This window comes from Episyrphus balteatus, chromosome 3 (assembly GCF_945859705.1).
Source record: "Episyrphus balteatus chromosome 3, idEpiBalt1.1, whole genome shotgun sequence".
Taxonomy (NCBI): domain Eukaryota; kingdom Metazoa; phylum Arthropoda; class Insecta; order Diptera; family Syrphidae; genus Episyrphus; species Episyrphus balteatus.
This window is the reverse complement of record NC_079136.1, coordinates 779,836-792,719: the sequence shown is the minus strand read 5'-3', so window position 1 is coordinate 792,719 and position 12,884 is coordinate 779,836. Positions and strand designations below refer to the sequence as shown.

General features: G+C 27.8%; 2 protein-coding genes across 4 annotated transcripts in view; both read right to left on the bottom strand.

Moving 5' to 3' along the window:
* Positions 1-6,337, bottom strand: part of LOC129913362 (actin nucleation-promoting factor WAS-like) — a 93,823-nt gene extending 87,486 nt beyond the window's left edge. The window contains exon 1 of the mRNA XM_055991986.1: positions 4,041-6,337. The gene's annotated coding sequence lies outside the window, so the exon portion shown is untranslated. The remainder of the gene's footprint in view (positions 1-4,040) is intronic.
* LOC129913354 (peripheral plasma membrane protein CASK) overlaps positions 1-12,884 on the bottom strand; it is a 426,424-nt gene that overhangs the window by 308,532 nt on the left and 105,008 nt on the right. The gene's annotated exons all lie outside the window — the stretch shown is intronic.

Here is a 12,884-nt window from a genome sequence, read left to right as displayed (position 1 = left end):
AAAAAATTCTAGCTCTTTTTGTAGATGTCTCATAGACTTGATCGATATATATATATGAGCTTAGACAATAAGCTTTCAGATGATATAAAATTTACATAGGTTGTCATATAAAAAACATGGATTTGAAGGTGATAGAATACAAATAAGTAGATTTTTGTCTATTTTTTTTTTTTTGCAAGAAAAATGATTTTTTAAGGTTTCACTTCTACCACGAGTGAATTGCACACATGATTTTTTTTGTTTTTTTTTTTCGAAAAACTGCTTTCGATTGTGTTTTTTTATGTAGCCAATGAATGTTTTGACCTCAACTTTGAATGAGAAATTATAGCTAGTTCATTTATCTATCGAATGAGACCAAAATTATCAATTTTGGAAGAAGTTGACATTTTTAATTAATACCATAGTATAAAGGTCAAAATTTTTAAAACATAATCGTTTGAAAGAATAAGTAAAAGACCTAAAATCGGTTGCAAATTACCGAATAAAAACTTTCTTTAATGGGTGAATGTCAAAAATAAATCGTTTTCCAAATCCTGAACTCGGGGTTAAATGAAATTTGTAGTTAATTTTGGAGTAAGTTTTGTTAGATTAATAATAAATTGTAAATTTTTAGCAAATATAATTTTTTTTTAAACACCTTTCCCTATTTTATTCTTATATAAAAGTGCGTAAGAAGAATTTAAGCTACTTATATGTTCTATTATTACTCCCCTTAAATTACATAATGTTCAACTTATTACCAATTTAGGACACAGTTTGAAGTCCCATGTTTTAACTTTGATTTTTCATTTAGTTTTTTTTTTAATTTTTATTTTTCTACTTTCTTTTGAGTTACAAAAGGCTAAGGCTAACTTTAATTGTTTATCAAACAAGTAATTTTTTCAACGGTAAATTAGGTATATATGAACTTTATTTTATATTTTTGAACGAGCGACAAAAAAATCCTCGTATTTATCTTCAACCTTTCTTGCACTATTAAGACGTTGAATTTTATTCTCGTTTTTTGCTCTTATATGATTACTTCATCTTCTATTCCGAAGAATCAACAGTAAAACTATGAAGTACATATTCTTTTAACAAGTTTTAAATTAAAATTTTGCAGCTTCGATTAGATGGCCTATTTCCGTGGGCCTAATGTTAGTACAGAAAGCTAAAATTCTAGCTTTGAGTTGGTATAGTTTAATGGAATTATTCTTAATTTATTTTAATTTTGGGAATAGGAATAATTTTTGTTTTATTTTTCATATCGAAAATATAAATACAATTTAAAAACGTAAATATTTATATGGAATAAAATAAAAATAACAGCCAGTGAAAATTATCTCAGGAATACTGAAGACAGTTTTTTCGTCGCTGCTAGGTGTATTTTACTTTTTGTGGAAAAAGTATTTGTTTGCTAAGAACATCGTTCAACTCGGTTTTATCATATTCTGTTGTTAAGTCAATATTGAATGAATAGTGTAACGCCAAGTAATTTTTTAAAATTACTTAAAAGGGCTAAAGTTTATTTCGATTGGGTAACAACATTAACTTAAAAAATCAAAGCAAATGTATAAAATGTATGAACATGTAAATTTAATTTATTCAAAATCAATTTTTATTTTGATACACCAGATACGAAATAAGTTGCCGTGAACGAACAATAAAACATTCAAATTTGTTTTGTTTAAAATAATGTATGTTGTACAAGTAACAATATAACATGAATTGGGAAAACGTGGATTTATGATAAAATATACGGTTCGAGAAAAGAAATACCTATATTTTTTTTTATTTTTGTGTCTTTTTTTCATTTTTATAAAATCTGTCATCATTGTTTTAGACAAAAATAAATAACTATTCTATTTTAGATAAAAAAGAAGTAGACATAAATGCTCATAAAAAAGCAAATGTTTTGAACTACAAAATTGTTTTTTTTAATAAAAATCTCAATTATCCATGTTCAATTCAATGTTTCACCTTATAAATGTATTATATTGGAATGTTCTCTTTAAAACAATAAACAACAGATTAAATAAAATATAAAGAAATTTTATTAAAAAAAAAAACATGTAGGTATGTAGAAAACTATTAACTGAGATGTTGTTAAGTTTCATAGCATCTCAAAAATAGGTTTACTAAGAAAAAGATAATAAAAAATTGAAACCGAAATTTATATTTTGTATGACTTCTTTTTTTTTACAAATATCTCTACTTCTTTTACAAAAAAAAAAAATATAAACAATTTAGTACAATGAAATTAGTTTTTGCTCAAGAATCACACGAGTTGCATGAATTGTATCAATCAAAAATTGTAAAACTGTCAAGTTTTTACTAGTTTTAAGTAGAAATTTGAAATTCATTTTAGTTTTCGAAATATTTCTTATATATAAATCAAAAATGTGACCGTACCTCAAATGACACAAGAAAAACTTTGTTGCACTTTTCAAATTAAAAGCTAACACGAAATTATAAATTGTTGCTCCTATTTCTTTTTTCTTGCTAATTTAAAAATAGTTATTTTATAGTTTCCTTGGTTAAATTATTGTGTTTAATAATTGAATTTAGGAATATGAAAAAAAATACAATTCTTCTTTTAAAATCCAAAAAAAAAACTTCCAATCATAGTGGAATAATTGCCAAAAAATTATTTAAAAAATTGAAAATTAGCAGACTCATGTTCATATTTAGAAACTTTTTTCAATAAAAGTGAGTAGAAAACAAAAAAATTGTCATCAGTTTTTATTTTAACCTCATATCAGTTAATGCTTTCAAAAGCCCAAAAATAGACAATTTAATTTTAATATTTGAGCGTACTACATATTTTAAAAATATATTTCAAAGCAATTTCAACAACAACCCTTTTACTAAAAATAAATATTGGATTAATTTAATGCTCTGCTATTAATAAAATTAAAAAAAAGACAAAAATTTACATACATATCAATAAATATTGAAAAAATCATCAAATTCCACTTTATTTCTGTTGTAAGAAAACATAAATTTGATCTTTGTCACAAAAATAAACTTTTTGGCAAACGACCACGCTTCAATATTGTGTCCATATATATACTTTCTATAATGTAATGTGTTAATGTGTGTAGGATTTATTTTCTGGCACGTTTTTTATTTAGGTCACTGACGTTTTGTTTTTGTATTATTCTTTTTTTTTCTATTGTTATTGTAAGAAATAATTTCAAGGAGAGTGGATGATAAATCTATAAATCCTTAAAAGGTCAATATCGTTATAAATATAAATAAGTGCAGAAAAGTTAATTTATTTAGAACTTTTCTTTCACTTTATTGTTTTTAAATATAAAATTGACAACTTTCAACAAGTGACTTTTTAAACCTTTTACAAAAACCTAGCCTTTTTAAAGAAAATATATTCAACTTTAAGAACTTTTCATATAATTGGGTTATTTCTTATTATGCAAGCGCAAGTGTATGCACACAATAACACACCCATCAATTCGTAATAACTGTACCGAGCACAAATATTCCCATATTCCATCTAGGTCCTTCTGTGTTTTTTTCTTTTTTTCTGCAAAAATGTTTATCACTTCAAAAACCTAAAACGATGACGATGCCATCTCCCTCATAAAAGTAACAAAACAAAATTAAATTCAAAACTCCCTAAAGTATGCTCGTAAAAAATAGAATTGTAAATTTTTCTATACACAAATGTCACATTACTGCCAGGACGACTTCGATCAAAGAAAAAAAAAAAACCATCACCTCATCGACAGTAAAAAAAAAATACAGTACACCCTCCCTACAGATTCATTACCACTTAATTCCACACAATAAATGAAAAATCCTTAAAAAAAGAAAACAACAAAGTAATCCCAAGACCAAAAGCATCAAAACCATCAGGGATAATCGTGTATCCTTACAAAATAAATATGTGTGATAAAGAAGTGAAAATTATCTTAATGCAGATACTTATGCAGAGATAAAATTGTTGGCTTTTTTTTAGAAGAAAAAAAAAATAATATAAAGGAAGATATCCTTCCAAAACAAGGATATATGGATGAGGAAAAAATGCACAATACACTTACAGCAGGAAAAACTTCTCCGAATATTTTTTTTTTTTTATTTCACGATTTTTCTTCTTCTCCGATGTTGTATGTGTGTTGAACTACTTGTCGTGTAAACATCACTCTCTCTCTCTCTTTCTCTTTCAGCAACAACGATAAGGATATTTTTTTTAAAAAACTTTATTATATTTATTTCGAAAGACAAACACAAAAGTTCTAAATTTTTTTTTTGTTGGTTGTTGATGGTTTGGTTGAAATAAAAAAAAAAAAACAACAAGAAAAATGTCCACGATTACGAAAAAATAAATATAAATTTTATTCGTTATCCCACTTCTGAGAATTTGTAACTTTGGTCGACGTCGAAATGTTTGCGATGTTGACAAGCGATGACTGTGATGATGCTGATTTTGATTCTGACGATGATGGTGTTGGGGAAAAAATCATAAAATATATAATAAAATATGTTTTCGTTACTGCAGATTGAGAGTAGTATTGTATTGTAGGTAGAGATGATGATGGTAGAGAGATGTTTCGTGGTGTGGATCGCGTCGTCGTCGTATGTATAACCAGAGCGATTCGTGTTTCGGTTTTGTTGGTTTTCGTATATTCGTTTTGCGTTTTTCGAAAAAGAAAGAAAAATCTCAGCTAAAGTATTCTTTCGCGTCTAGGAATTTATTGCTAACACTTAACACAGTAGATTTCATATTTTTTAATTTGTTATTAATTGCAAGTCACTTGTACAGCGGTTGTTTTCATTGAAACTTAAAAAGACTTGACCGGAAGACAAAAATCCGAATGCAAATTGAGAAGATGCTGTGAACAACTTAAATGCGGCATTGATTTAAAAAAAATTTTCGCAAAAAAAAAATATAAAATTCCGTATGTTTTGTGTATTTTTTATTTTTTGCGAACAAGGACGACAAGGATTTGTTGCTTTCCACTCACATTTTTTTTTATGTTAGAAATGGTGGCCCGATTTTTTTTTTGTAGAGATTCTCTTTGGAAGTAGTACACTGTTCTTTTTTTATTTTAATTTTTAGCTTTTTTTTGGTGTAAGTATAATCCTTGTGATGTTCTGGGGTGTGTACCCTTTCGAGTCAAGGGCTCGCGATGTACTGGCAGGATTTGGTCCATATATTTGTTGAATTATGGAAAAGAAGAGTCATATTCAGAGTTAGATGTACACAAAGGGAGGACAAGTGCGGGCTGGTGGTAGCTGCTCTGGTTATTGCCCACACTGAGATTGTGCAAGGACAGATGGCACAGGCACAGTAGAGTATGTGAAACGGAACGGAAGCTGGAGAAGTTTTTAATGGTCGTCGTCGTCGCTATGGCTGCATTGAAGGATACATCTAGGTTGCTATGGATTGTGGTAGTGGTTGATGGTTGATGTTGGAAGTGGCAGTATAGTGGTAGGTAAAGCTCGGTTTTGTTTCCATACCGCACCACCATAGCATAGATTTTTGGATTTGAAGTGAAAACGAGATGAATCTGTGAGAATAACTAGGATGCTGCTCCATGCGTTCGTGGTTTGGAATTGGCCTGCACATTTTAAAGGTATGTCATGCGCAGTAAATGTGGTTTTTGTGTGCAAAGCTCAAGATGAATTTTGGGACTTCCAATGGAATAGTAAAGCTTCTTGGAGGATGAAGCTTTACTTTATGTGGATTGAAAGCTTTGTATGACAGTTTCGAGAGTTTATATTTTTTCTAATGCGCATATTTGTCTAAATGTAAGGTTTTTTTGATACATTTTTGTATTACTGCGTAGGTTTGGTATGGATCAACAAATAATGCATCATTCTGGGGGTAAAAAATCAAAGCCAAAAACTAGATTCTCAAAGGAAAAGACAAACAAAAAAATAAAATAAAAATTCGGTAATGATGGTTAGGATGACATGATTCGAGCCAGTTAGAATGAAAGCAAATTTATTTTGTCTGTGAAAACCAATAAAATGGCGCAATTTTGTTTTTGATTTGTAGAGATTTTTTTTTAGCTTTTTTAAACCCTATGGAATACATATTTGGTTTTTGGATTATAAAAAATATAGACATGAATATTGTTGATTTGTGGGATGTTTTTCTTTTTTTTAGATATATTAAATAGAAACCTTGTAAACTTTATATTCAACTCAAATAAACATCTATTTATCTTTTTTTTTTGTTGGTTTTATAAGCAGAGTCATGGCATGATTCGCATACAAATTTATTGCGCATTCTTACTCGATTGCACTCCTTACGTGCCTCTAAGCTATGGGTTAACCTTTTATGAGACTGGAAAAATTGGCACATCAAGTGTTGTTATTGAAAATATATTTCATTCGAGACATGTTTTTCATTTTTTTTACTTTGTAGTGTATTTACTTATTTGAATCATGAAGCTTACAGACTTTGACGATAATTCTATTTCTAAATTTATTTTTTTTTTTGACAGAACACATTTTTTTAATATTAAATCGACTCTTATAAAAAACGGTTCATCAAAATTATATAAACACCTTTTGCAAAATGGATTCCTCAAAAATCAATAAAAAAACAAGCATCAAATTTGTTAGTGATGGGACTTGGCTTCCAAATTTCGAGGTTAGATCAAATGGGTCTAAGTCCTTAAAAAACCAATCAGATAGCTACTCGGTACCTATAGTTTTTGTTCAGCATTGTTAGGCTTATAAAAGAGAAAAACATTGCTAAGCAATTCGTCGAATTGAAAGTTATTCTTTGAGTCTTTTAAATTCCACACGCAGAAAAAATACATGATAATAATCATTTTTATCAAAAAAACAAAACCGACTTCCATGGATCAAAACTGGGTTTTACGGTTTTTCTCATATTTTCTATAGCCAGAACTGAACGAAATTGAAATGGGACCACACTGCAGGAACCAGTTTTCCAATAGAAAAGAATTATCAAAATTGGTTCACTCCGTCCAAAGATATGAGGTAACAAAAAAAATACAGACGAATTGAATTGGAAGTCGGTAAAAACAAATGGAATCTGTATATTAAAAAAAACTGCCTTAACAAAGCATCTAGACGGTGCAAAATGTATGTCGTACGAAAAGAATCTTTTTAGATTAAAGTGAATATAGGGGCTGATCGATTTTATTTTTGTTTTTTTTATTTTCGAATTAGCATAGTAATAAAAAGTTGCGCCCTTTATAAACGAACAAAACTGTATACTTAATATTTTTATATAATTTCATTTTATGGTGCTCTAAAGCTTAAAAAAAAAAATATTAAAAAAGGCATTTTTACAAAAAAAAATTTAACGACCCTAACATCTTTTTTTTTTTAATAAAATAGCTTTGGACAACTCTTATATGAGCTAAATATTTAGTAGAAAAAAAATTGTTCAAATTGGGTAAGCACTTCCGGTCGCACATGCGTTTTGGAATTTTTTGAAATATGAAAAAAGGAGGAGGTATTCAATTCGTCTGTATTCGCCATTTTGGAATAACTATTTTGAAAAAATATAAGTTGGAAGATTTTTCGAATTTCTCATACCTACTGATATGCTTCAATGTCCTAAATTTCATGACTTTTCGTCAAGAAATGGTCGTATAAATAATTTTGACGCCATAAGACACCAAATGCACCACTGTGCGGCGAGGAGAATGATAAATAGTCAAATCCCTCTTGACCGACATAATTTTAAATCTTTAACGAGTTCATAACATTCACTGATTAATTTTTACTTCAAATTTGGTAAAAATAATAATTTACCAAATAGTTTATAACAATCAAAAACAAATTCGTAAAAATAGGAATTTTTCCATATTTCGAATACTTTCAAAACGCGTGTGCGACCGAAGTACTTACCCAATTCTAACTTTATACTTTACTACTAAATATGTACATATTTAGCTCATATAAGAGTTGTCCCAAGCTATTTTATTAAAAAAAAAAAGATGTTAGGGATGCGGGCAGAAGATATTAACTGATTTTGATTATATTTCCTGCTTTTCCGCGCTATTACGATTTGAAATTCGAAAAAAAAACCAAAAACGACCCACCCAAACGGACAGTTTTTTTTTATTTAAAAATATGAATTAGTTGCATTTAGCAAATGTCAACGGAATTTGACAAAATTATAATTAAAAACAGAACAAAATAATGTGGTAACATTGAAATATTCAAATTTAGATTTAAATGTGGTTGTGGGCTGGTGATACCAAGGTATAACTAACAATAAGTAAAATGTAATTAAATCGAACCCCTAAATGACAAACCCAGAAATCAGATCTAATTTAAATAAAATTTGACACCAAAAGTTATTTTTAATTAAATGCATTTAAAGTCAAATAAATCAATATGAACGTGACTGTATTTAGTTTTAAGTTTTTAGATTTTGTTTGATGGCAAAGAGTCTCTGATTGACAATCATTACCCAAATATTATTTGTTTCTTTGCTGCAGTAGGTATAAAAATGTTTTGATGTGGTTTTTAAATTCGTTTTGTACATTTTTTTTAATACAGAATCTAGTTGAGTCATTTTTGCATTGGGTTTCAAGGTCAATTTCTTCAAATATTCGTAACTTTACCAATTTTAGAAAGTGTCCAATGAAAAACTAAACAAATCTACGTATGAAATTTCGTATACATAATTTTCAGTCAGGTAAAATTTTAAATAATTTAATCATTAATTAAAAAAATATGAACATAAATTAGAAAAAAATATAAAGACCTTCAATATAGTAGTTTTTATATTTGAATCCCCGAAAGATTACCTTTGCCCCTAGTTGTTGTTCAAGGTTGAACAATTGGTTTTTTTGGCATGGTTTAATTCTCAGTAATTTATATGAGATCAAAAACTCTTCTTTATGTAAAACATTTAGAAAACAAAATTTTCCAATATCAATATCTGATTTCAATAAAGGATAAAATTAAATTGCAAACAAAGAAAAGATTTATTTTTTTCAAACAAAATTTGATTCGAACTCACAACAAAGTGCTTTTCAATTCTCGACTCGAACACAAATTGATTTAACAAAAAATAAAAACCCCAAAAAAAAAAATAAAGAAGTTTAACTTCTGTTTTTTGTGTTTTTTTTTTGTTTACTCAATTTCGTTCGTTTTGCCAATAAAATAATTTTGAACAAAACTTTTCCCTTAGCTAGGATTACGAGTATTTCATAAAAGCATTAGTATCTATAGAATATAGACAATGAAGACAACTACATATAGTAAGTGTAAGTACAAATACGAGCATGAATGTGTGTAAAAGAAAATACCTAATGAAATATTAACCGCCATGTACGTCCGGAAAACATAACTTTTGAATTAAATATGACTTTTGCTGATATACTCGTACTATATTGCCTCAGTGTCATAATAACACTGAGGCAAGTCATTTACATTGAACAAAGGTACTTGTATACTCATATCTATCCACCTGAACAGAGAAACAAGAGTAGAGTTCCCTGATGTTTTCTCAGTGGAAAAAAACAAAAAATCGAAAACACTTTGCCACAAAATCAAATAACACAAAAGAACAATTTAGTTCTTTCCTCGCTGTCTTTCTTTTGTTTGGCAAAAGTTTTAAAGAAAAATTCTTCTCTCGGTTAACAGAAAAAAACTACACACTCACATACACAATCGATGTAAGGTGGGTTTGTTTCCTCTTTTAACCACAAAAAGTTTGTTTAAATTCATATGTGACTTTAGAATTCAAAAAAAGAATTGAGGAAATAATTTTAAGAATTTATGCGTTGGCATTGAAAAGCCCTTTTCATGAAATTAAGGAAAACTCTTCATTATTACTTATAAATAACCTTTTAAGGATGTAAAGTTAGCTGGGGCAATAACATCAATGAGATTGGTGACAAAATAAAGTTGACTGTTATTACCGTCATTGAAAATTATGATGTTTTATAAAAATCGTTTGTGGAGATTTCAAGGTATTCACTTTTGAACTACATTATCTTTTTTTCTTTTTCATTGCTAACGGAAAACTTGATTGTAATGGCCGATAATCGAAGGAGTTCTTTAGAGTGAATGTAGTAGATTCACTCATGAGTAAGCCGAAAATAGTGAAAAACTTTACACATTTTTGAAAAACCTAGAGGTTCTAATTCTCTGAAAAAGTTAAACAAAATTTTCACTTTTTTACAACCAAAACTGAAACTGACAACTTTACATGGACACGCTGTATGAAACATCTCAGCTAACTAAATAAACGTCTCGGCGAATTCGAAATTCTTCGTTCGAAATTAAGCAAACTAAAAATTTGCCGTTCTAGAGAAGTTATTAGTTTATACAAAATATTGAACCAAAGTTTCAAGAAAACTTGATTTTTAAAAATATAAAGAAATTTTTTTTAATCTTTAATTGATTTTTGAAAATTCTTATTATTTTTTAAAATAAAATAACAAAAAGTTTCGTTTAAATCGATTACGTCGTATTTTTTGTAAGGATTTTGTTTTTCTTTTTATTTATTATAGACCCAGCGCCAATAATTTTTGAAAATAAAAAAATTATTAGCAGCATATGGGTGGTGGGAAAATTTAGGGTAAGTAGTAGGTATATGAAAGGGGAAAAATAAATTGCCCACAAAAAATTGGGGGAAAGGGGGGTGGGTGGGCGAAAAAGTGGGGTGGGTGTCATAAATCATGGTTTTCTACAATTTCTGTCAAAATTAGACGTCCTATCGAAAAAAGTCAAATGCAAAAGTTGTAGGTAGTATAAAAGTCTACAACTTTTACTCAAACAATTTTTTTCTATAACCTCAAAGATATTGAAAAAAATGCGAAAACATGGTTTTTTTTTTTTATTTTTATCTTTTACAAAAATAGTTGGGTTTTAACAAAACTTGGTTAAAAATTACTTTATGTTTTCTATCTATTAAAAATGTTTTTTGAGCAAAAAGTTAAAATTTGGATTTTTGACGAATTTAATTTGAAAAAATAGCCTATTTTTCAATCAAAAAAGTTACCGAAAAAAATTTTGATTTTTTAAAAGTTTGGAATGCAATTATTTAGCTTAAAACCGATTTTTTAAGATTGTGTGGAAAAACTATACTTTTGTTTTAGAAAATATTGAGAAAAATTGAAAAAAAAAACGATTTATAAGATTGATTTTTCCGTAAATGACAGTAATATTGGCGAGAAATAATTTTCCATAGAAATCAAATTATACTTTTCTAATGGTTATTGACCTTTTTAATTTGAATCAAGCACTAGAATAGCTCTACCGTGCAAAGTTTTTGAGATATTGAATTTTGAACATCACAAATAATACTTTTCTGATTTTTGGCATGGTAATATGTCAAAAACGTGATGTGATAGAATTTTTCTGACTTCAGATTCGAGCTGACGTTGTGCAAATGCACTGTGGCGTATAGGTGCTTTTTTTATATTTATTTATTGGATTTTTTTTTAAACAGCATGTTAAAGAGTGGGGAAAGAGAAGACTCTTTATCAAGCTAGAAATTTAATTTGGAGATATGAAGCATTATTTAAAGAATAAGAATGGAACGAGAACTTATACGTGATAGTTTTAGTTTTTTGCAATTTATTTTTTTGTGTACAATTTCATGTCGGGCAAAATTAAAACCTTTTTCAAGCGAACATGAACTGTGAACATACGGCCTTGTTCCCATTTTTGTTTTATTAAAAAAAGGTTCAAATACTATCGCAAAATTGTTAAAATTGATATATGGTAATAAAATTTGGCACTATGGTTTTAAAGAGTTTGAAAGGGTGGTTTTTTTTAATAACTTAAATTTTATTTTGGAACACTGAAATTATGTTGTGCATGATTTAGGTGAATTTATTAGTGCTGGGTGTAAATAAAAACAACTCTTTTTATTTTCAAGATGAAATTTTCTTAGAAGTAGGTAAGTAAGTTAAATATGATTTTATTATTTCTTTTAAGATTAAAAGTGTACATAGTTCACAATGAGCATTTTGGCTTTTGCCATCAGCCGTCAGATTCATGCTTAAATCATAAGCTATATGCTTCCATTGCTACAAAATTAAAATTAAGTTATAAAATTCAACTTTTTATTCTTCTCAAAAGAACACCCTTCAAATTTATATAGTTAAATAAACTGTTTAGGCTCTAAATTCTCCAATTTTTCCAATTTTTCAACAAAATTGTATTATTATTCGACACAAGAACAAAATTTGCAACGGTAAATTCATTGCCTATTTTCAAAAAAAAAATTTTAATTTTTTTTAAAAAGCTAGAAAACGGTTTAATGACAAATTATCGTTAATAATTGGGACCTAGTAAGTTTTGTAAAGCTTGTTCAACATGGTGATTTTTTTGTTTTTTCGTTAAATAGTGATACCAATGAAAACATCAATTCTAAACATGTGGTTTGGATAAAAAAAAAAACTAGACTTCATAAGCTGAAGGGTATTCAAAATACCTACTGTTTTTTGGTATTAAATTAATTAACTTGAACATCATCAATTTTTACGAAGACTGTTTTGTAATATTGCAAAAAAAAAAAACGAGGTCGTTGAATTTTTCTCGATTTTCAAAAAAAATACTTAAAATACAAAAAAAAAAAATCAAAACATTTTCTTTACTTTTGTAAAACCAAAATTTTACACTTAATTCTAGGTTTTAAGCAAAGTAATTCTAATAATTTTCTTTTAAATTATTGTTTATAGTCAAATTTTTGGACAAAAAAATCTTTTAAAAAACACATCGAATACTATTTGTGTCAAGACTGTTAATTTCAATGCAAAATAAACTGAACGTTATCTGCCTCAATTAAATGATACCTTTTTTTAGTATTTGTAGAGTCAATTTATTACGTCAGGGACTGTGATAGGGCAGATTATTGAAAAAAACGTTAAAAAAATCACTTTTTTATCATCAAAAATTTCTCGTCAAAAAATGATGTTTCAAAAACCAAA